This window comes from Tamandua tetradactyla, chromosome 3 (assembly GCF_023851605.1).
Source record: "Tamandua tetradactyla isolate mTamTet1 chromosome 3, mTamTet1.pri, whole genome shotgun sequence".
NCBI classification, from domain to species: Eukaryota; Metazoa; Chordata; class Mammalia; order Pilosa; family Myrmecophagidae; genus Tamandua; species Tamandua tetradactyla.
Genome location: NC_135329.1, coordinates 192,408,795 through 192,430,274, shown reverse-complemented (window position 1 = coordinate 192,430,274; position 21,480 = coordinate 192,408,795). Strand labels below are relative to the sequence as shown.

The 21,480-nt window shown below is 40.3% G+C and overlaps 1 long non-coding RNA gene across 1 annotated transcript; it reads right to left on the bottom strand.

Annotated features, from left to right (window-relative positions):
* Positions 1-435: 435 nt before the first annotated feature.
* Positions 436-21,224, bottom strand: LOC143676550 (uncharacterized). Its single transcript, XR_013172166.1, has 3 exons — positions 21,120-21,224; positions 19,983-20,096; positions 436-515 (listed from the first exon to the last, which is right to left on the bottom strand). It is a non-coding gene; the product is annotated as an uncharacterized LOC143676550 (long non-coding RNA).
* Between the last annotated feature and the right edge of the window lie 256 nt (positions 21,225-21,480).

The following is a 21,480-nucleotide window of genomic DNA, read 5'->3' as shown; positions in this document are numbered from 1 at the left end:
TGGAAAACAATAAAAAAAATTTTTTTAAATAAAGAAAAACCAATCCCCTACATCATTGTTAGATTCCTTTCTACTAATGTGTTCCTTGGAATATGATATCATAGCCACTTCTTTCGTTTTCCGCCTTCCCTCCTTATTCATCTTATTCTGGATATTTTCCTCCTCCTTTTCCTCTTTCTTTCTCCTGTTCCTCTTTCTCATATTTTTTCCCATGTTCCTTCCACATCATTCATTCCCACAAGCCATCACCACCCAAAATTAGGTGCTTAACTAACTTATACTGAAAATTATCACCTTCTTCTCTGCATCCACATCATGCTGAAAACCACAGAGTGGCATTAAAAAGCCCGTGGTCACTGATATTTTAATTAATGGAGGGGAAAGGGTTAGATGTACCTGAATGTCTACACCAGCTTAGTGAACGAGTGGTTCAGGGGCAGAGGGGCTCCAGCTGAGGTTGGTTCACGAAGCATATGGAAGAAACAGAGAACATGATTTTCTTCGGTAGTAGTGACCTGGGAACAGAAATAGAATGAGCACAAAAAGAAGCCATCAAGACTGAGGATGGAAGATATTAGTTAAAAAAAAAAAAAAAAAAGAGGATGAAAGTTGAAAGAAATATTTCACACCCAATGTCAAGTGTCAAGGATTGAGGAGAATGGGAGAAATGCCCAAAGCATCGAAATAGAGAAACATTTTACCAGATTTTAATTGATGAGCCTTGATAAAAGTGATTGATGATCACAGGGAGCCAGACTTTTTTTACTGAGAAAAACCCAACTCAGGGCAGTGCGTATGTTTTAATACATTACAAGTAGATACAAGAATGTTATCCACATGGGGTGGCATAATTTTATCAACAAATCTCTGTATATCTTTCATTATATTTTAGTAGATACAATGAAGAGATTTGAGCCAAATACTAAAATTCTTAGGTATGGTTTTCACGTATAAAAAACATTTAGTATTTAACTTTGTCCTTCAGCTCCCTTAGGAAAGGAGGAACAAAGGAAACTCAAAATTTTGGCAATTAATATAGTTGGCCATGGAGTACAGAATGTTTAATAAGGTCAACTGTAAATGTTTGAAAATGGATAGCACACTATATTGTGTGATGAGAGGACAATATTGTAAGTGTAGTTAACAAAGCTGAGTATGAATATGGTTGAAAGAGGAAGGCTAGGGGCATGTATGTCACCAGAAGGAAAGGTAGAGGATGAAAACTGGGACTATACAATGTAGCAAAACCTAGAGTGGATGATGATGATGGGTTAATTGTACAAATATAAGACAGTTCTTACATGAACTAGAACAAACATACGTCACTATTACAAGGTGTTCATAATAGGGTGGTATATGGAAAAACATAATTAATGCAAACTAATACAATGTTAGTTAACAGTAACATTGTAATATTCCTTCATTAATTGCAACAAAGGCATTATTTCAAAGCTAAATGTCAATAAAAGTAGGGAATAAGGAACATGGGATTTTTTTTTCCCCCAGAAGAAATGACAATGTTCTCATATTGGTTGTGATGATGAATGCAGACTATGTGATTATACCAGGAGCCATTGACTGTACACTTAGAATGGATTGTATGGTAGTGAATAAAACCATTTAAAAACGTATATTAGTAGGAATATCTGCAGGATTGAAGAATGGATTGTTTATTAATTTTCTATATTTCAAAAACCCTATAAATATTATGTATAGCTGGCCACAAAGATACAGTTTTGGGCACAATTGTACCAAATGCCAATATTATATGCCAGATTAAAAAGAAAAGATTCATTTATGGAAAAGCAGTGTTCCCAAATGGAAACTAAATGACTTCTTTATTCTGGGCATTTTGAGGGAATGGGAGGTGACAGAGATTGCATAATGTTCACTTTCAGTCCCCACAACAATAGTAACAACAAACACTGTGACATACTGCCAACAGAGACCTAAGCAAAGTTTTAAATACTACTGAGTTGAAGTGACGTCTCCCTCCACTTCAAGAGAATAAAGGCTGGTTAACATTTGTTAATGACTCCCCGAATCCTGCAGACCAGAACGAGCTCTCAGACCCCAGCATTAACAGCCCTGTTCAGCTTGATGCTCAGTGTCTCACTGCTCCTTCACACTTGCTTTTTAAAATGTAAATAAATAAAATGGGGTCTGTTAACTGACACCAAATGCCTAAAGACAGAATTTCCTGTGCTTTAAAGCTTTTCAATATTTACCCCAGAAGGTAAAATTGATTAGGTAAGACAGAGGGCTCTAGAGTTGAAACTTGGATTTTAAAACTAGTTTCCAATGGTTTATATGAAAACAATTTGGGCTTTCTTAGCTATAAGCTAAATAAGAATGAATGATGTGACTTCGCTGCTAGAAAAGAAGTCTTGTTCCAGGTAGGGCTAATACACTTATGATAATACGTCAGAGGTGAGTGACAGCTTTAGTACTGCTCAGATCCCATCCAGTGTTAACTAAGAGGTGCCCCCGTATGAGAAAAGTATTAAAGAATTTGAATATATCCATAGAGTGGGGCCACTCTGCTAATGAGAGCAAAAGAAAGAAGTTGAATGAATGATGTGATAATAATAAAATAACATCTGCCACAAAATGAGACCAGATGCCTCATATGTTACTTCACACCACTGGCAAGTCTTTAACAGATATGGAACTACTAAACTCCAACATATTACCTTTACTTATTTGTTTGTTTGTTTGTTTTTGCATGGACAGGCACTGGGAAACGAACCAGGGTCTCCTGTATGGCAGGCGAGAATTCTGCCACTGAGCCACCGTTGCACTGCCCTATTACCTTTATTTTAAACATGACATTATATATCAAACAATAACAGCAATAGCCTTACAGGCATTTACCATGTCCCACGTGATCTTCAAGTATTAACCATTTAAGCCTTATAACACCCTGTCATAAAAGTGAGCAAAGAAAGGTTAATATCTTGCCAGCATCATGCCTCTCCAGTGAAAGAGTAAGATTTAAAACTCTTCTCCTATGCCAAACAGCTTCTATCTATTCTTGGGAAATCATTTGGGGAGATAGGTTTTATTCTCTCTAATTGTCAAAGGGAAAAGTTGAAGCTAATGTACTGGATTTCTGGACTGAATGTGTGGTAGAGCATGAAGGGGTCTTATAAGCTGGTTAGAATGAAGAGGACACAGTATAATCAATGATGGAAGGAAAAATAAGGCCCAGAGACATTCCTAAACTCATCCAGCCAGTTAATTTCTGAGCCAGGATTAGAACCTGGATACATAAATTCTCATTGCAGCAGCACTCCTTTTGCTGTGACCTGCTGCTTCTCTTAATAAAGCAGAGTGTCCAGCTGCAGCAGTACCAGAGGGAACCAGAGAATGGGGTCAACCATCTCCTTCCTGTGTGCTGCCATCTGGGGTATTTGGGGCAAGGTACTGTTTGAGAAAATGGGGTGACCTCAGGGAATGCAGTACATGCTGCTGCCCAGGGGGGAAAGAAACGCCAATAGGCAAGAGGCATCCCCAATATGCTTCATTTGCATTCACTAAGCTTTAATATGAGCTACACAGGCTGCAAGGGGCTGCCAAGGTGAACTAAGGAGCAGAAGGAGGACTGATATTGTAAAGACAGGGACAGAGGGAGAACAGGGCCAGGGAGAGGAGTGGGATTGAATTCTGATCAAACACACCCATATACTGCACATCACCTCTAAAGTCCATTGATTTCTTGGTTCTCCCTCAATAGCCCACACTCCTTACTTTGCAGCATGATTTGTATGTCCTAGAGACTTAATGACAAGGTAATGGATGCCATCAAACTCACCTAGAGCAGACTAAGAAACTCCTTCCTACTGTTCGCCTACCATCTGTTGAAGTGGACATTGCTATTCTGCCTTCTCAACATCTCCTCATCTGGAAATAGCACCCTTGTTTCCCTTTGGCAAGCCTTATTTCTCCCTCTCCCAGTCCATCTGGTTTGGGAGAAGTTATTTTCAACCTCGAATCTAGCACTGGGCACTTTGATAAGGTCACTGTGATTATTTCAGAGGAGGAAGTTATTTCTTCAACTTCACGTGAGCCAACTTGGGCCAATCACCCTTCCCAGGGCTTTGGGTGGAACTTTTGGGAAAGAAGCATTCTCTTTCAGATAGGGTTTTCTAAATTGTGGGATGAAGTTGCTAAAAGACATCCTTGCCTCCACTTGGGTAAAGTCTGCTGAGATTGAAGTAATTGCAGAGGAGAGCAAAACAGAGAGTGAAAAACAGAGTTGAGACTCAAAATCAGCTGCACAACTGGACTTCTCAGCTTCAACTATGATAAAATATCCATTTTGCTCACACTAGTTTGAGTTGGGCATCTGTCACTTGCAACACAATGAATTCTGATATTTTAGTTGTACACTATTAGATCCCAGTAACACCAGAATTTCTCTAAATCATCCTTCTGACTTTGCATGAGATTGTAATGAAACTATCTCAAACAGATGAGTCTCCTTGCTATTTTTTTTATTAAAGCACTTCCAAAGTGTAATATTTCTAAGATCATCAGAACTGGGCACTTATTTGAAGCCAGAATTTATAGGTTGACCATGTAGCCAAGAATCTTGTGTGCAGAGAATAATAATAAAAGTTCAAGATGTTATGCAAAATAGACAATTTCTCTAGATTTTCATAAACGATGCTGGATCAGGCAAGGCATGTGAATGAGAAAGACGAATGGAACATTCTTTTGTTTGGTGTAAACTTGGGAAGAGTTTTGAACTATGTCTTAAGGGAAGGGAGGGACACTGTGATAAATGAGAGGGTGGAGGCAAGTAGGGGGATGGACGCAGAGAGTAGGCTAAGCAAAATGTGGTGCCTTTTCTGAACTAGAAACTTTGTGGTCTAGGGGTCTTTACATGACTATCCCCCCTGCAACCTTCACAGTCCTCAGGAGAAAAGAAACACAATGCAAACCAGAGTCAACACACTCAAGGATGCTGAACATAAAATTAGCATGTTCTGAAAAGGGCCAATGTTCCAAAAGGGGCCTACATTCCCAGAGAAGGAACCATCAGGGTGGCAAATTGACATGAGCCAAATATTCAAGACATCTCTGCTGACTCTTGGCGTTTTCCTGGAGCCCCTCAGAACACGTGCTGGTGAGCAGGGTATGTTGGATTTTATTTTGTGTCCTTAAATTAAAGTAAAATCTAGCCCCAAAGGACAGAGCACATCCTCAGTACTCAGACACAATGAACTTCAAAGTCTTTTTCCCTGGCTCAGATGTTATTCTGAGCTCTACCTCCCTGAGAAGGAAGTATCCTAGAGGGTCTATAGTGCTCCTTGGTTAGCTCGTGGCCCTAAAAGGGGAAATTATTTGGTCAGAGCAGCAGCTGGCATCGTGCTTTGTAAAGAGGGTGATTGAGCCAGCAAGTTAGAGGTCCTCCCCTTAAAGGACCTTGTGTGCCCACTGAAATTACTCAGTCCTCACGCTGTCCACCCAGAAGAAAAGGAGCCACATCTACATCAGAAAGAAATAATCCAAATCACAACCAGACTTCCTGGGCCATTTGCCCATGCAGAGATAACATCTGGTCAACACTGAAAAGCCCCTTGATCCCAGAAAATCTGTCTGACTCACCTACCAAGTGTACCCTGGGCTAAATCCTAAAGATTTTATGATAAATGTAATAATAAATGTAATAAATGTAATAAATAAAGTCCAGCTAGTCTCAATCAAACTTACAATGGAACATATGAAATATTCTATTATTTAGCTGGAATCTTCACTTCATACCCCCTTTTTTTTGGCATTATGTATATCTAATGATAAATCATTTCACTTCTACTCTAATTCATCATACTTTCCACCCATCCTAACAACCACACATAACTCAAGCTGGTTTGACACAGAATAATTATGCTGTTCAGACTTTCTGATGAAAAGCTTTCCTGATGATGTCAGCAATGGAGTAGATTAAATGGGTGTGGAAGGTAGAAAGAGGAGGATAGGTTATTTAATAAACAGTGTGGGAGATAACTGATTATTCAGAGAAAAAAGAATTCAGCTTCTTACTTCACACCATATACCAAAATAAATGCTTCTAGATTAAAGAGAAAAGTACATAACTATTGTATGCAAAATTACCTGATTGGATTTGGGGAAGATGCTTTAAAAGTATAAAAGTAGGCATGGTTTTTACAGTAAAAAGATTAATAAATGTGACCATATAAAAATGTTATTATGTAATAAGGTAAATTACAAACAGGGAAAATTATTCCCAAGAAAGGGTTGCAATTGTATGACAAGAAAAGATTAACATGCTTATATATAAGTATGTCAAATATACTTACAAACCAGCAAATAGAAAAAAAAAACAGTCAAGAAAACTGAACAGGATGAAAAGTCATTTCATAAGGGATGCAATGGAAATTGCCAATAAATATATGGGGAACAAGCTCAATCTCACTTACTATCATAAAGCAACAAATTGAAATAACAATGAGGTGTTTCTTATTCCATAAAATAGGCCCTCTTATACATGGTTATGAGAGTAAATATTGGTATGAGCTTTCTAGATGTTAATTTGATAAATGTTTCAAATGCCTTTAAAATGTGAATGCACTTGACCTGGCAAAGCTGTGGGTAATGGGACACATTGCTACAAAGAAGAAGGTCACAAAGCAAGGGGGAGGTTACAAAAGAGTCACAGAGCCTGTTGCTCTCCCTGCCATTGCACTCCCCCACTCCCCCCATCCCCCACCCCCGTGGGACAGGATTGCTGGCCTGTAATTTTAGCCTGCTCAAACCCAGGTAAGTGCATGTTGGTGTTATTGGAGCTGGAGGCCAGAGACAGACTGTGATTTAAACGATTGAGTTCTGGCTTGTAGGGGCAGGGAGGAGCCCTGGAGACCTTCTGCCTCAACCCTTTCATTTGATAGGATGAGCAAACCCCACTCCCAACTCCTAACCCAAGCTCCTGCCACTCTACAAGGCCGGAGGCCTTATTCCAGTTAGTCGACCTTCTAAATGATGTGGTTCATGGTCCATCATCTGGTTTTCATTAATAGCCAGCTAGCTTGTTGCCTCATAATGACCTGTCATAATGGGCATAGCTGTGTTTGGCCTCAGCCACTTCTGGTGTGATATAACAGGAACAAGTGCCACTGCAGAGCAGAATGCAATTGGGCAGGTCTTCTCCTCACCCCAGGCAATGGTTTCAACATCTACGAAATATGTTCAAAGTAAACACTTTCTGATATTCTTTCCAAATCTAACTTTCTAAATTAACTATTGTCCGTAAATCTTACTATTAAAAAATGCATTAACTGTGCATATGGGTTTCATAGTACAGAAGGCATGCAAGAAAAAAATCCAAAGATCTCAAAGCAATTATCATCCAAGCTATTACTTAGAAGCTAATTAAAATAATAAAATCTGGAGATTAATGGATTTTCTTCAGCTAAAAAGAGTTCAACTTAAAATCCCCACACCCTGCCATAAGGATAGCTGACATATTTGGCTAGTTCCAGGGAGTGGTCTTGAAGTAGGGCCAACAGTATACCTGAGAATAGTGCTGTCCAAAAGAAACATAATGTGAGCCAGATTTATAATTTTGAATGTTCTAGTAGTCATGTTAAAAAATGTGAAAAGAGAAGGTGAAATTTATCTTAATATTTTAGATAACCCATATATCCAAAATATTATCATTCTAGCATGTAGCCAATATAAAAAATTATTAATAAACTATTTAATGAGCTTCTTTTTTTTTAACTGATCTTCAAAATCCGGTGTGTATTTTGCAGTTAGAGCACATCTCAATTTGGATGCTGAAATATTTTTAGGAATATTTGATCTATATTTAGTTTTCACAAAACTCACAGTTGAGACGTAATCAAAAGGTTTCCAGCATACTTAAGTTTTCTACTAACTGAAATGCATGTCAATTTTTTAATTTAAATTAATTAAATTAAATTAAAAATTCTGTTCTTAATTGCATTAGCCACTTTACGAATGCTTGATAACTGCATGTGGCTGGTTTTACTCTATTGGACAGCTGCAGATAGTGACCTATGATGACCTCTGAGTCATTGGCCAACCTCCATCCCTTAGGTCAATTTTAATTTCTCCAGCCCAGAGCACTAGATTATTCTAACATAGACTAGTGCTTGGGGAAAGGCATTCATATTAAGGAAGAATGATCAGTTAAATGATTAGTTAAAAGGAGTTTCCTTAAGGCAGAGTAGAGGGTAGGAAGGAGATGTGGGCTGCTGAAGAAAGGGTGAGGGCTGCATGGGCTAGAAAAGATCAGAGCTCAGTGAACAATCCCCAGCCATTTATCTGCCCCCTGAAAAACTCGTTTCAGGTCTTCAAGATATACATATAAATATGTGACAAATATAAAATTCTTAAAGCCCCTAGCTCTTGACAAATGCATAAAGGCTTACATCCTTAACCTATCGGTAATGTATATAAACATGATATGCCCCTACTTCAAAGAGAATATAGTATAAGTTAACCTGATCTTTGAAAAGTGATTTTTATAACTTTAAAAGGACCTTGCAATGAGAACAACTTCATGGCTTCTTTAAATAGCCAGCCCTTCTGTTATATTTAGACTGTGATTAGATTAATGGGGGAAAATATTGACACCCAACTTTCAAAAACACACCTACTGCAGAAAGCAAAGGGCACCTGTTGTTGATCTTATCTTTTGAATCTTAATTTCCAAGGTTTTTTTCACAGTTAAAACATTGCTTACAGAATGGTTCCACCCAGTGCTCTTGGGTTTAAGACTTTGGAGATGGGGGTAGAGAGGACAATTGCTTGACAGCATCCTGTCTTGGGCTTAAGTATTTGGACAATTACCTCAATTCTCCACTCTCTAGGTCCATTTCTACACTTGCAAGTAGATATTCTGCCAGAGAAATAATTTCAATGTTGACATTGTGTCATTTTGACTTAAGCCTTCAATGTATAGTAAAACTTTCCAACCCTGTAGAATTCAGTGTTTGAATTTTAAAAGTATTTATGTGTATACATCTTTCACATTAATCTACATCTAGACTGTCTATTGAAATAAACCCCAGAAGGTCAAGGACCAAATACATTTGGTTCACTTTGCCCTCATGACACTACTCTGTAACTGTTTAAGAACAGCTTCTTCATGGAATGGAAGTGTGAGAGGAAAGGTACCTAAGCAAGGCATGACACATAGCAAGACCTCAAAAATATCTATTAAAAAAAAAAGAAGTTGAAGATAAGAACCAGAGGAAAGGTAGATGAATCCAAAAGACCATCTTTGGAAAAAAAGATAGACAGAAGCTGTCTAATCCAACTCATCTCTTCAGTTGTCTTAAAGTCAATTCTATTAGTCCTAGATTGGCCAAATAGCAGCAGTAGAGACAAGAGTGGTAAACAAAGGCGAGGGAGCAAGTAGGGAATAAGATGAGAGAGAAAATTAAAAATAAAAATTCTTTAGTTGCATTAACCACATTTTAAGTTCTCAACTGCCACATGTGGTGAGTGCTATTACATTAGACAACACAGCCTTGGAGCCCTATGATGACCTCTGAGTCATTTGACCACCCATCTCCATCCCTTAGGAGAGTATTCAGTTTTGTAACCTAAAACACCAGATTATTCTAGCATATGTTGCCCATGGTAATTTATAAGAAGCAAGCAATTCAGGAAGTGAGTTGGCAAGTGATTTCCAAACAGAGATAGCATACATTTTCATGATCCCTATGGTACAATTTGGAAAGACCATACATGTTTTCTACAAGGAATCAGGGACCCTTTCAGCTAAACTCATACAAGCTTGTGAACTATAGTGCATCAGGTGGTGATAAAACACAGCAAGTGCCAACAGTAGAAGATCCATAGCTCCAAACTTTACTGATGTGCCACGTGCCACCCCAAACCACAAGTCTTTATGTGGCCTCCCTCACTAGACACCAGAGGAAGAATAAAATAATCCAAAGAAGCAAGGGGCAGTAATAACTTGATGTGGTTGCTAATTGTGGAAGAGGTAAGAGGAAGGTAGAAAAGAAGTTTAAAATTTGTCTTCTGATCTATGTAGTTTCCATAAGGAGGAATGTTGCATTTGTTGTCTAGAAATGTAGGCAGCTATACAACAGGAAATGGTACTTAAGATATGTGGTTCCAGGGCCCATGTTCTTATCAATGTACTACTGATAAGAGCATGAGCCCTGTTTCTCAGGAAAAGGATAGGTTTCTCAAATACTGAAACCTCACTCTGCTGAGGTTTCAAAAAGACCCAACTCAAGGACCATTGCTGAGTGCCAAATGCTCAAAGTGGAGAATGTGGCCTTAGGGAGTTTCTGTAGGCAGAGTTCAAGGGACAGAGTATAGAGGTTTGCATAGTGTCATTCATTTCTGTACCACCTCCACCAGAATCACTTGCATTGTTTCTTAGAAATGCAGGTTCCTGTGTATATCCTAGACCTACTGAATTATACTCTGAGGGGTAAAGCACAGTACTCTTCACGTGAGCAGTCATTCTCCCTCCCCCAGTGACTTTGAAGTTTACTTGCATGTAAGAACCACTGGTCTGGTGGTTGAGGGGAGAAAAGTCTTCACCTAAAGTCAGAGACGACGCCCAAGGCCTGATCCTCTCAATAAGTGCCACAGGAAAGAATTGAGCTTGAACTGGATTGCAAAAGCAGGGTGAAGTGAATGGAAAAGACAACAAGATCGGTGCTAACAGAGAAGCCTACATTCCAGATGTGCACTGAAGCCTAGAGAAAACTATTTGGCCAGGCCCCGTAGCATGGATCAAAGCACTATTGGGAGCCACACATATAACTCTATATTGGGGGCCACACAACTCACTTCTGCTCTATCATGAAGGGAACCCAGGATATAAAGCATTGTGAACTTTGCAGCATCCGGCTAGATGTACTGCATTTCAAATCCCACCTAAGAAGTGAAAGCAGGAAGAACTCAAAGCAAAGTGGTCCCATCTCCAGGACAGAATGTCTGTCCTCTTTCCCCAGATTTTAAAAATCTTCTCGGGAGTTACTGTTTGACAATAGCTCAGAAAAAGCAGCAACAGGAAGAGTCTCTTTGAAGTCTGGACCACTTGGGGCCATTTCTCAACAGCCGGACTCTCTATCACATGCTTTAAGGACATGGGGGGTTACAGCTTGACACTATGAATAAACTCTAATAGGGAGCTCCCTCCCCACCTCCCTGGTGCTATTTTCAGTTCTGACAATGGTTGTAGAATCCTAGATAATCATTTCATTATCCTAGGCTACAGGCTTACCATATATAAAACCCAAGTGCTGGAGGGGGTTCTCTCTAAGTTCTCTTTCATCTATAAAACCATATGGGTTTAAATAGAATAAGCTAGCATCAAAAATGAAACAACTGTGCAGCATAGGAGAAATTCAATTCAGTAGATATTTCCTGAGCTCCTGCGATGGCAAAGCAGTAGTTGGACTACTGCTTGAGAACTTCAGACCAAGGGAACTTTCAGATGTTCCCCTTTCTTCATAATTCAGAATAATTACCTCCAGGAATTTAGAAGGAGGAGATTCTGTTCATGGGAAACACTTTCATTCTTACTGCAACAGAAGTGAAGTCAGATTGCTGCAGTTCCTGTAACTCCAGAAGAGAGGTTCTCTTGGATTCTAACTTCCATACATAGATAATTGCAGAGATCAGGTAAAGGACCCCATGAAAGTTTCCAAGGAACCTATAAATGGCTTGTGGAACCATGGAGTATTGGGCCAGAGCCTGAAAACAGAAAACAAAACTTTGTGGAAACTCAAACTGTTTTGTCTATAGCTGAGCTTCCTATCCACACGCAGCAAAGGTCAAGGAGAAGCAAATTGCATAAATGAGGAAATTTTCCTTTTCACATGGGAAAATGACAACTCAGGAAAGAAATACCCTCTTTATTCCAGGCCCAAGGTAAAAAATGTCAGGGAAAAGAATCTAATGTATTCATCTCATGAAAATCCTGAGATCCACAAGAGGTAGGAATGTCCATTGCCAGGTCTCCTTGAATGTCCAAGGGTCTCACATACTCACATATCATGATATCACCCAATGTCTTTGGTTTGGGGGCTTAAGGAGAAAAGGGAAAAGGGTGCCTGCTATGGGTCATCATGCCATGGGAGGCTGTGTCTGTGTAACTGCATCTTTCCACAATTTTGAGATATTTCCCCATTGGTGCATTGAGATAGTACCAGAAAAACAATTTCAATTGCCAAACATTTATACAGTCAACTTTTGACTGAGCTCTTTTTTTATACACTAGATCTTCCTTTCTTGCATGGTAATGTCTGAAATAGAAACAATGTTGTTTGGCAACTTGAAAGCTTCTGAACTTCTTCCAATGTCCTCTCCAACTCTTTATATATCTCTAGCCCTTCTCATTCCTCTCATCCATACACAGGGCCAGGATTTCTCTTTTTTGTCCCCTCTTTCTTTCACCAAGTGTGGAGAAGCTAATTTTATTTAGGCCAAAAGAGTCTATCTTTCCAGGTCTTCTTCTTGAAACGATAACCAATGTGTCAACACTCAGGGGACACCCATTCCCCTCACCAGCATGGACTCAGTATAACTACTCAGGGGTCTAACGCTGTAAGGGCATCCCAATCTTCTGGCAGATGACAAAAGAGAAAGGTCACAAAGACTGAGACTGTATTCTCCCTTAACTCTGCTGGGGTACTGGAGAGGCCCCCGAACTGTAGAGGGGAGAGGTTGGAAAATCCTTTCTCAAAGGAGAGCTAAGAGTATACATTGGATGGATTGTATGGTATGTGAATAAAATTGCTTAAAAATAAATGGGCTAAGGATAGTATAGGGAGACAATTCTAGAGCTTTGTAGGGAGAGGAAAGGGAAGATAGAGAGGAAAAAGGTAAATGAAATAAAAGAAGAGACTTGTCTCAGTTTGTCAGGGTTACTATAACAAAGCACCAAGGACTAGTTGACTTAAACAACAGGAATTTACTGCCTCACAGTTTTGGAGGCTAGAAGTCCAAAATCAAGGTGTCATGGAACCATGCTTTTTCTGAAGTCTATAGTGTTCTGGTGGTGGTTTTCAAGAAATTTATAACTCAATCTCTACCTCTGTCACATGACAATCTCTCTTCCTGTCTATCTCCTCCTTTGTCCAAATGTCCTCTATTTATAAAGATTCCAATCATATTGGATCAAGGCCCACCCTGATTCAGTTGGGCTTCGCTTTAACTAATAACATCTCTAAAGATGCTATTTACCAACAGGTTCACATCCAACAGGACTGGACATGGGTAAGGATGTGAACATGACCTTGTAGGAAACATGATTCAATCCATAAAAGACATTTTAAAATATATTCCCAGGTCAAGGGAAACAGAGGACCTGACCCTTCCGTCTACTTGAGTCCTTGGAAAACAGGAGAGTGTAGAATTTCACATTTGTGCTCTGGGAAATCTGTCCATAACACAGTAGAGAGTTAAGTATCTGACTAATTCACAGAGCCAATCTTTAAGGCAAGAGCAAAAACTAAATAAGCCAATCAATCAGCCAATCATTTTGTTCCACAATAGCTAGATTTGGAACTTATGCACTAGGGCATCAGTCACAATTCTCTAAATCTTCTGACATCTGGGTGGTCACCGTCATGGACTTGTACCATGACTGACTGACCTGGAGGAGTCTTTAGCTACAATTAGAGGCCAAGAATCAGTCAGCTACACAGCTGTACAACCACTGGCATCTCCAGTCTTTATCAATAGAGCTACACAATCAAATGTGACTCCCCAGCATCATGACTGACCCAGGAAAAGAACCCCGAAATGTACATCTATTTGATGTGAGATCTCAATAGTTTTCACCAAGTCATGGTAGTATCTCTCCATGGATATCCATTCTGCAATTCTCTAAGAAATAATCCTCAATAGAAGAAAGGAAGCATTGCAAAACAGGAAATTGATAAATGAAATCCCGTGAAACAAAACCCATAGACACTTAAATAAGAAGGTATGGAAAATTGATGAAGTCTAAAACAAAAGAGAGAGTCCTATTATGTGTAGGCAACTGTGGCCATGGCCTGGAAGCAAAAGTGTGGATTAAATGTCCCCTCCCCCCTGCAAGGCCACTTCTTGTCCTGGGACTTTAGTTCTCTGATTAATTTTCCAGAACAGAGGTGATAAGAACAGAATATGTGGAAGTGTTTATGAAGAAGAGTGGTAGAGAAAGTGAAATGGAGAAAAAAAAAATAAAACATTTCCTGAATCTACAGGAAGCATGTGTGCTGGGGTGTGGCGGAGAAGGAGAGAACCTGTCATCTGAGCATTGAACAAAGATTCAAAATCATTTCTGGACCCGTTCAAATAACCTCTCCCAGCACTTATTAGCACACAGCAGATCAGGGCCTTTGGGTTTTGGCAAAGACAAGAATATCAGGAATTCAGCAAAAAATCTTTCCAGGTTCTGTAAGAAAGAAGAGAAGAAAGCTGAATTTTAGGGTTTGACTGCCAAGGGTGAGGCTGATGAAGAAAAGACTAAAGAAGAAACCCCAGAGAAGTAGCTTGCAAAAACTGAGGGGATCACTGAAGCTCAGGGCATGTGAGGACAGGGACAGTCTGGAACATAAGTGACCACTGTGGGAAGCTCTACCCACAAGCACTGTTAGTGGCCCTGTGTGGAGATCCAGCTGTCTGAATGGGCACTGGGTGCTAGGAGGCCAGCAGCCATCAGTTTCACCCGTGGCCACAAGGCAAGAGTCCCAGACAAGCTGAAGGAGCACAGAACATGATTCTGATGGAAAAGCAGCCCCACTCTAATGCTCCAGACCCTGGCTGCCCTTAGTACTGTTCACCACCATCCCAAACCTTTCAGGAACATTATCCATGAGAAACTGAGGGGCATTTTGGAAGGTAGCATGAAGTGATTTGTAAACTTAATTGAATAGTATGACTTTTTTAAATTTTTTTAAGCAGAATCCAATCTATACAACCGGTCCAAGGAGAACTGCTCTCGTTGAAGCAGGAGCGGGGGTGCTGGGAAAGCCTCCCTTGTTTTCTGGGCTTCCCCATACTCACATGGGCCTCTGGTCCCTGCTGTACACAGTGTGAAACCCACTGAGGTAGGGGAAGTACCACGGAGTAGAGCTGGGCAAGCTGGGTTTAAATGCCAACTTTGTCACTTACTTACCTGTGTGACCTTGATCTGATGGCTTCACACCTCCTTAATTTCTTAATTTCTCCATTTGTAAGAGTGCCAAAAATTCCTATCTCATGGGCTTGTGATGGGAATTAAATAGTTTACAAATGAGGCTTGTATTTTGCATATATGACTCATAGCAGGTGCTCACAACAGTCAAATTTCTCCTTTTAATTCCCCTTCACCTGAGTATCCTTATCGGTGAAGCCCTAGAAACCCTGCCCTCAGGTAGCTTATATTCAATGTAAGTATTTATCCTCATTCACTTTAAATCAACATAAAAAATCATTTATCCTAAATAGTTCCCTGCTTGTGTTATGGATTCTGAAATTATCCCCAAGATACTCTAATCTGTGGGATTCAAACCAGGCAAAAACTCAGAGAACTAATTCCATCCTCAAATTGATCTATAGATTCAACCTAATCCCAATCAAAGCCCAAGCAAGTTTTTTTTTGTAGAAATCAACAAGTGTATTTGAAAGATCTTATGGAAACACAAAGGACCTAGAAGAGCCAAAACAACTTAGCAAAAGGAAAACAAAGTTGGAGGACATATACTACCTGATTTCAAGATTTATTATAAAGTTACAATAATCAAGAAAGTAAAATATTGGTGCAAAGATAGGTAAATACATCAGTAGAATTGAATACTGAGTCTCCAAAAGACCCCACATTTATGGCCAGTTGATATTTGATAAAGGTACAAAAGCGATTTGGCATAGAAAAGATGTCTATGAACTTGTTCTGGAATAGATGAAATTCTTACAAAGTGCAAGAAACTAAGAGATCCTCATATTTACTGCATGGTTTAGTCATGTAAAGTACATGGACTTCAGTTTCCCATTCTTTGAAATGAAGAGGTCCAAATGTGTTTAGAATATACTGATGACTCGATGGTGTCTTTCAAGGAAATGTGTCCCCAAACTGAATATCCTACCAGACAATGCTGCTGTGCTTGAATCTGCAGATGATCCCTCTGCCCTCCAAATGTGTGTTGGGAGCTGCTCCTCTCGCCAATAACTTGGGAGCTGAACTGATTCATCCACACCTTATTCTCCCATCCCCGCAAAGACCATAGCAGTGTGCCATATGCATTACAAGATGTCTGGCCAGGATTTAGAACATGGGCTGTGACTGTGGAACAGAGCAGAGCTGAATGACCACACACAGGGTATGAGCTTCTGACCGTGTCCCCTTAACTCAGCCTGCAAACCAACCAAGCTAAATGAAAGCTTCCTTTCTGCCTGGTGCGCGTCAAACATGTTCCAAAAGAAGGTTCTCCCCGCTCACTCCCAAGCTGCTGCTGTTGCGGAAAGAATTCTTCACTTCTTACACAGCCCCTGGCTTAAAAAGGGCGGCCAAATCAACCACAGCCTGATGCACTGCTAATGGTAACATTGTACTTCGGAACAGAATATGCATCTTGGTGGTGACAGAAACTCCATCAAGCACAGGGTCAAATAGAAGCCAAGTGACCCAAGAGAGAAATGACTCTGTCAAGCTAAGTCACCTGCTTGTGTTCTCTGCTTCTTTGCTATCTGTATCCCAGGTCTCTTCAGCTTTTCCTTGAACAAGTAATAATAATCCATGAGAGATTTTCCAACATTAATTGCACCTGGTTCTTCACCGTGCCGCTGGCTGACTGCCCTTTGTCCAGGTGGAAGAGGACCATTGCACTCTGGAAGTCCCTGTACTATAGAGAATAGGCTTTGAGAAAGACTCCCTAAGTTCAAACCCTATCACTTACTGGGCTAACCTAGGCAACCCATTTAACCTCTCTTAGTCTCAGTTCCCCTCTTTGTAATGGTACCTTCCTCGGTGGATTATTATGAAGGGTAGATGAGATAATAAGGGAAAGTCTCTGCATGGTGAGTGACACATTAACCAACATTTAGATACTAACTAGCATCATTAGGATTATCATTGCTATTATTATTACATTATGTTGTTATGGTTACTACGTGCTTTTATGGTGATAAAACAGCCCACTCCTCAAAATGTAATTGTTGGTTTAGGAGAGACACCAAGGACAGTGTCCTGACAAGTGGCCAGAATGGCCTGCATCCAAAACAAAAACTTGAGGCAATAAAAATTTTTTAAGTATAATGAAGGTCAGCTGATCTGAAAAAGCAGCTGTGTATTGCATTATCACAAAGGAGCTGCAGTAAGAAAAATGTGATGATATCCAGGATGCTTAAATCTAGGAGATGGAAACCTGCAGCTGAGTGGAGGTGTGGGAGGGTACAGAGATGTTATATCTGTGGGATCACAGAAGTGCAGGAAATAAGGGGAGAGAGAGTGAGTAGCTATAGAAATGGAAACAGACGGGAAGTTCAAGAAGAGGAGAGAGACTGGGCCCTGAGTTCCCTAAGTGGCTGTTCCAGAATGTGAAGGCTTGGGAGGACCATGATGAAAGAGGCAAAGATGGGCAGGGGAGGAGGGTGTAACCAGTCCAACATGCTCCCTTCTTAACACGTCATTGCTGTTGTGGGCTAAGGAATGTGTGTTAATAGATTTAAAATTTCCTAGGATTAAATCCTGAAGTGCACCAGGTTCATAATTGGTAACCCCAAAATAGTACCAGACAATCAATAGCCAAAAAAAAAAAAAAAAAGTGAATTCTGAGACAAATTGGGAGAAAAAAAAACTTCTCCAATATCCAAAATAGGCAAAGGTGGAGGATATTACAGAAGAAAGATCACCCTATGGGCTAGCAAAGGAAGAAAGATTAATGAATATGTAGGGATTCAGGCATTTGGGGGAGTGTTTTTAACTTCTAAATGCAGCAAAGTGTATGAAGAGTTTCACTTTCACCAGAGAATCAGAAATAAAAAAAGAACTTGGATGATGTGTCACAACTGTACATATTCCATTCCCCCAAATTTCCAAACCACAATAATCAGTTTTAGATGAACGCTATCACCATGTGTTTCTGTGTTTACACACACGTGCATTTGTATGTATATGTATGATTTCATTGGAAAAGATGGAGAATAAGGATGCTGCCAGAGAGGTTAGAAAATACAGAGGGAAAGAGCATTTCAGTTGTTACTTTAATGGTTATGCCTGAAAGATTTAGCCCTGAGTGTAGGATAAAGCAGAGAACCACCTGACTGGGTGATGTAATGCCTCTGTTTCACTGCAGATTATAAATTTCTTGCCCTAATAATTTTCCAGGGGATCAGCATTCTGTTCAAAGACCAATAATTGTCTTCACTAGAAATCATTGCAATGGGTGTTATAGCCTTATGTTTGTATAATACTTCCTGGAAATGGGAAGATGACCTTGGGGAGGGCTCTTCCAGTCCTCTGTCTTATGGCCATGAACCATTCACCTGCCTTGGAGTTTCTTCAACTCTTAGAAAAATAAAAGTCTATTTAAGCTGTGACGAAACATGATGAGCAAGGCAGATGGACTGCATAAGAAGAAATTTCATTCCAACACAAAATAAAAGGTTTTTTGAATTATCCATGCATCATGTCATACCCTATTTGCCAGCCCAACTCTCATTAACATTGATAAACAAGGGTTGAAAATAGCTTATGCTTTTAACGAATGATTCAGGAATGCAAGGAGCCTTTCCTTTGTTGCATCCCTTGGTACCAGGCCGACTCTTTTCCTCCCTCCCATGATCTCTTTCACATTGTACAATAGGGCACCATGTCCCATTCTTCTCTCTTCCCCTCAATTACATTCTCCATCGTCAGGTTGCCAGACAAATAAGGCTTGGCAGATGGAAGCTTGGCTACCAACAAAGAATTGTGTGGTGTTACTTTATAGCCATTTCTGTTCTTCCTCTAAAAAGCCACATGGCCTCAAGTGGATGAGCCTATTTCTTCTCTTCTGGTGGCTCTATTTCTTCGACAGGTACTCTCCTGTATCATATTAGCAAAACACACAAGAACTAGCAAAGAAGTCAATGAATTTGTGCTGAGAGTCAGAGAAGTTCCTAGAAGCCTGTGTGGAGGAGGGCAGCCTCCTTCTGACCTACTTTTTAATAACATGACATCTTTTCCATACAGATGGATCAAATTTCAATATCTCTCAGCTAATACCTGGGGATACTGACCAATGGATGAGGTAGTTATAGACTAGCAAAGAGGAAGGACAATACTGGGGGTTAACAAAGGTAGGGAAGGGGAAAAGAAGGGAATGGGGTGAGGAAAGGGAGTAAGGGAATAAAGAAAAAGGAAAATGTGAGAAGAGGAAAAAAATGTGGAGAAAGGAAACATAAAGGGGAAGGAAAAGAAAAACAAAAGTGATGGAAATCTCATTGATCCTTTCTAACTTCCTCCCTCCATTCCCCCCTTCCTCCCTCTCTCTCTCTCTCTCTCCCTCTCTCTCTTTTTTTCTCTCTTCCTATCATTCATTTAACAAGCATAGGGGCTAGTTACTATGTTAGAGTTTGAATTGCATTATCCCATTTAATTCTCATAGCAACTTCATGAGATAGACATAGTTCCCCTTTTACATATGATTACACTAAGACTCAGAAAGTTTAAGAAGCAAGCCCAGTTGATACAGATAAAAGAAAGAAGGAATTATAACTCAGATCTGCTTGGCTGCATGACCATTAGCCTCTGTGTTATAGTACTTTCAAGCCAATCATCCCATCTACCTAATACTTTGAATATCTCAGGAGAGCAGACATTGACAAACTCAGGTTTTGGAATCATCTATTGTCTCTGACCAATCTTGTCAGAGTAAACTCTTCATTCCTCCCACAATTAGAGTAGCTTTAAATTGTGACGAGAAAATAGTTGCCTTCCTGGCCTGAACCCATTGCACCTGGGACATTCTGTAATTAGGAAGAGGTAGAGTTACCTGGTTCAAGAATCCAATCCCAAGAGTTATCATCGGAGCGGTTGTCCTCATCTTGCCCTCCAAGATCACCCAAGGTCTTTAGCACACCTGAGCTATCTATCCTCTTCAAAAAGCCTGGAATGGAAGAACCACTTATTTCCTTCCTCTCTCCTCCCATGCTTCCTTCCTCCCTAATCTAGGCCCCACTCCCATTTTTTCTCAAACCACACCCCAAGCCCAGCTTTGTGCTCCAGAACGTATGGAAAAGAAGTCACTGCAACCTACAGCTTGCCAACACACCAAAGTATACACAACATGCCAAAAGAAAAAAGAGGGAACAATTATTGTGTGCTTACTGTGTGCCAAGGATAGTCAACAGCACTTTACATGGGCATCTCCCTTAACTCTTACATTTTATGGTAATTATTGTTACCCCATTTTGCAGATGAGGAAATCAAGAAATTAAATACATTTCCTATGGTCATTCAGATAGTAACTAGTGGAATTGGGATAAGGACCCTGGTGCCCTGGTTCTAGCACATTTCCTTCACAGCAAAACTAGACCATCTCCCCAAAGTAAGTGTGAAGATGATGGGTGGGTAGAGACAGCCTAAGCTCAATAAAGGCAAGCTCTTGATGTTGTTGTAGGGAAAGGCAGCGGGCAGCAAGCCATTTTCCAAGGTTTTTGAAGGCTCTGAGAAGCCTCCAAGAGGCCTCATTATGACAAATGGTAGTGACTTCCCAACCTGTGAGCTGTACTGTGGAGATCTGTCCTACCTTCCCCAACGACTCGACCCATCCCAAAGCAGATACCACCCAGCCTTCCAACATGACTCAGGCCAGTTTCCATCAAAAGTTAGAGGAAAACCTGTGTGAAAAGAACAACCAAGATGACCTTTTAGTGAGTGGAAACTAGGGAGAGTGCAAAAGAGAAAGAAAGAAAGAAAGAGAAAGGGTGTGTGTGTTTTCCTTGAGACTGGGAAGGGACCCAAGGAGCCTAGCAATGTAATTGGATACAGTGCAGATTATAAAAGTTTTGTTACAGCTGTAATAGCCTTTCACAAAGGCATGGCCCTCCAGAGAGCTGTATTTCATCTCAGCTTTCCCCACCACATGAGACAGAGGGTGAGGAGCTGGAAGGCAAGACTGGAAACTCACGCCGGGGCTGAGCAAGCTTTGACATCCCCGTGACACCCCCATCAAACCAAAATGAACTGGACCCAAACCCTCTTGTCATAACAGGCTTTGGATCTCATCCCTGTCATCTGTTTTTTTTTTTTTTTTCTTCCCACTCTTCTTTTTGGAAATGCATTGCCTAGCAACCTTCTGTCTGATTCTAAACAGCTATGCACACAATTGTACACACGTACTTGGAGACTCTGGGATAACATTGGAGTGTCTCTGATGACCTCACTAGAACCAACAGATCATTTACTGGGAAGACATAGTTCCTAGAATTTGTGTTAGTCAGGGCCACATCTTAGACCATCCCCGTGACTGTCATTAGCCCCTCAGGCGA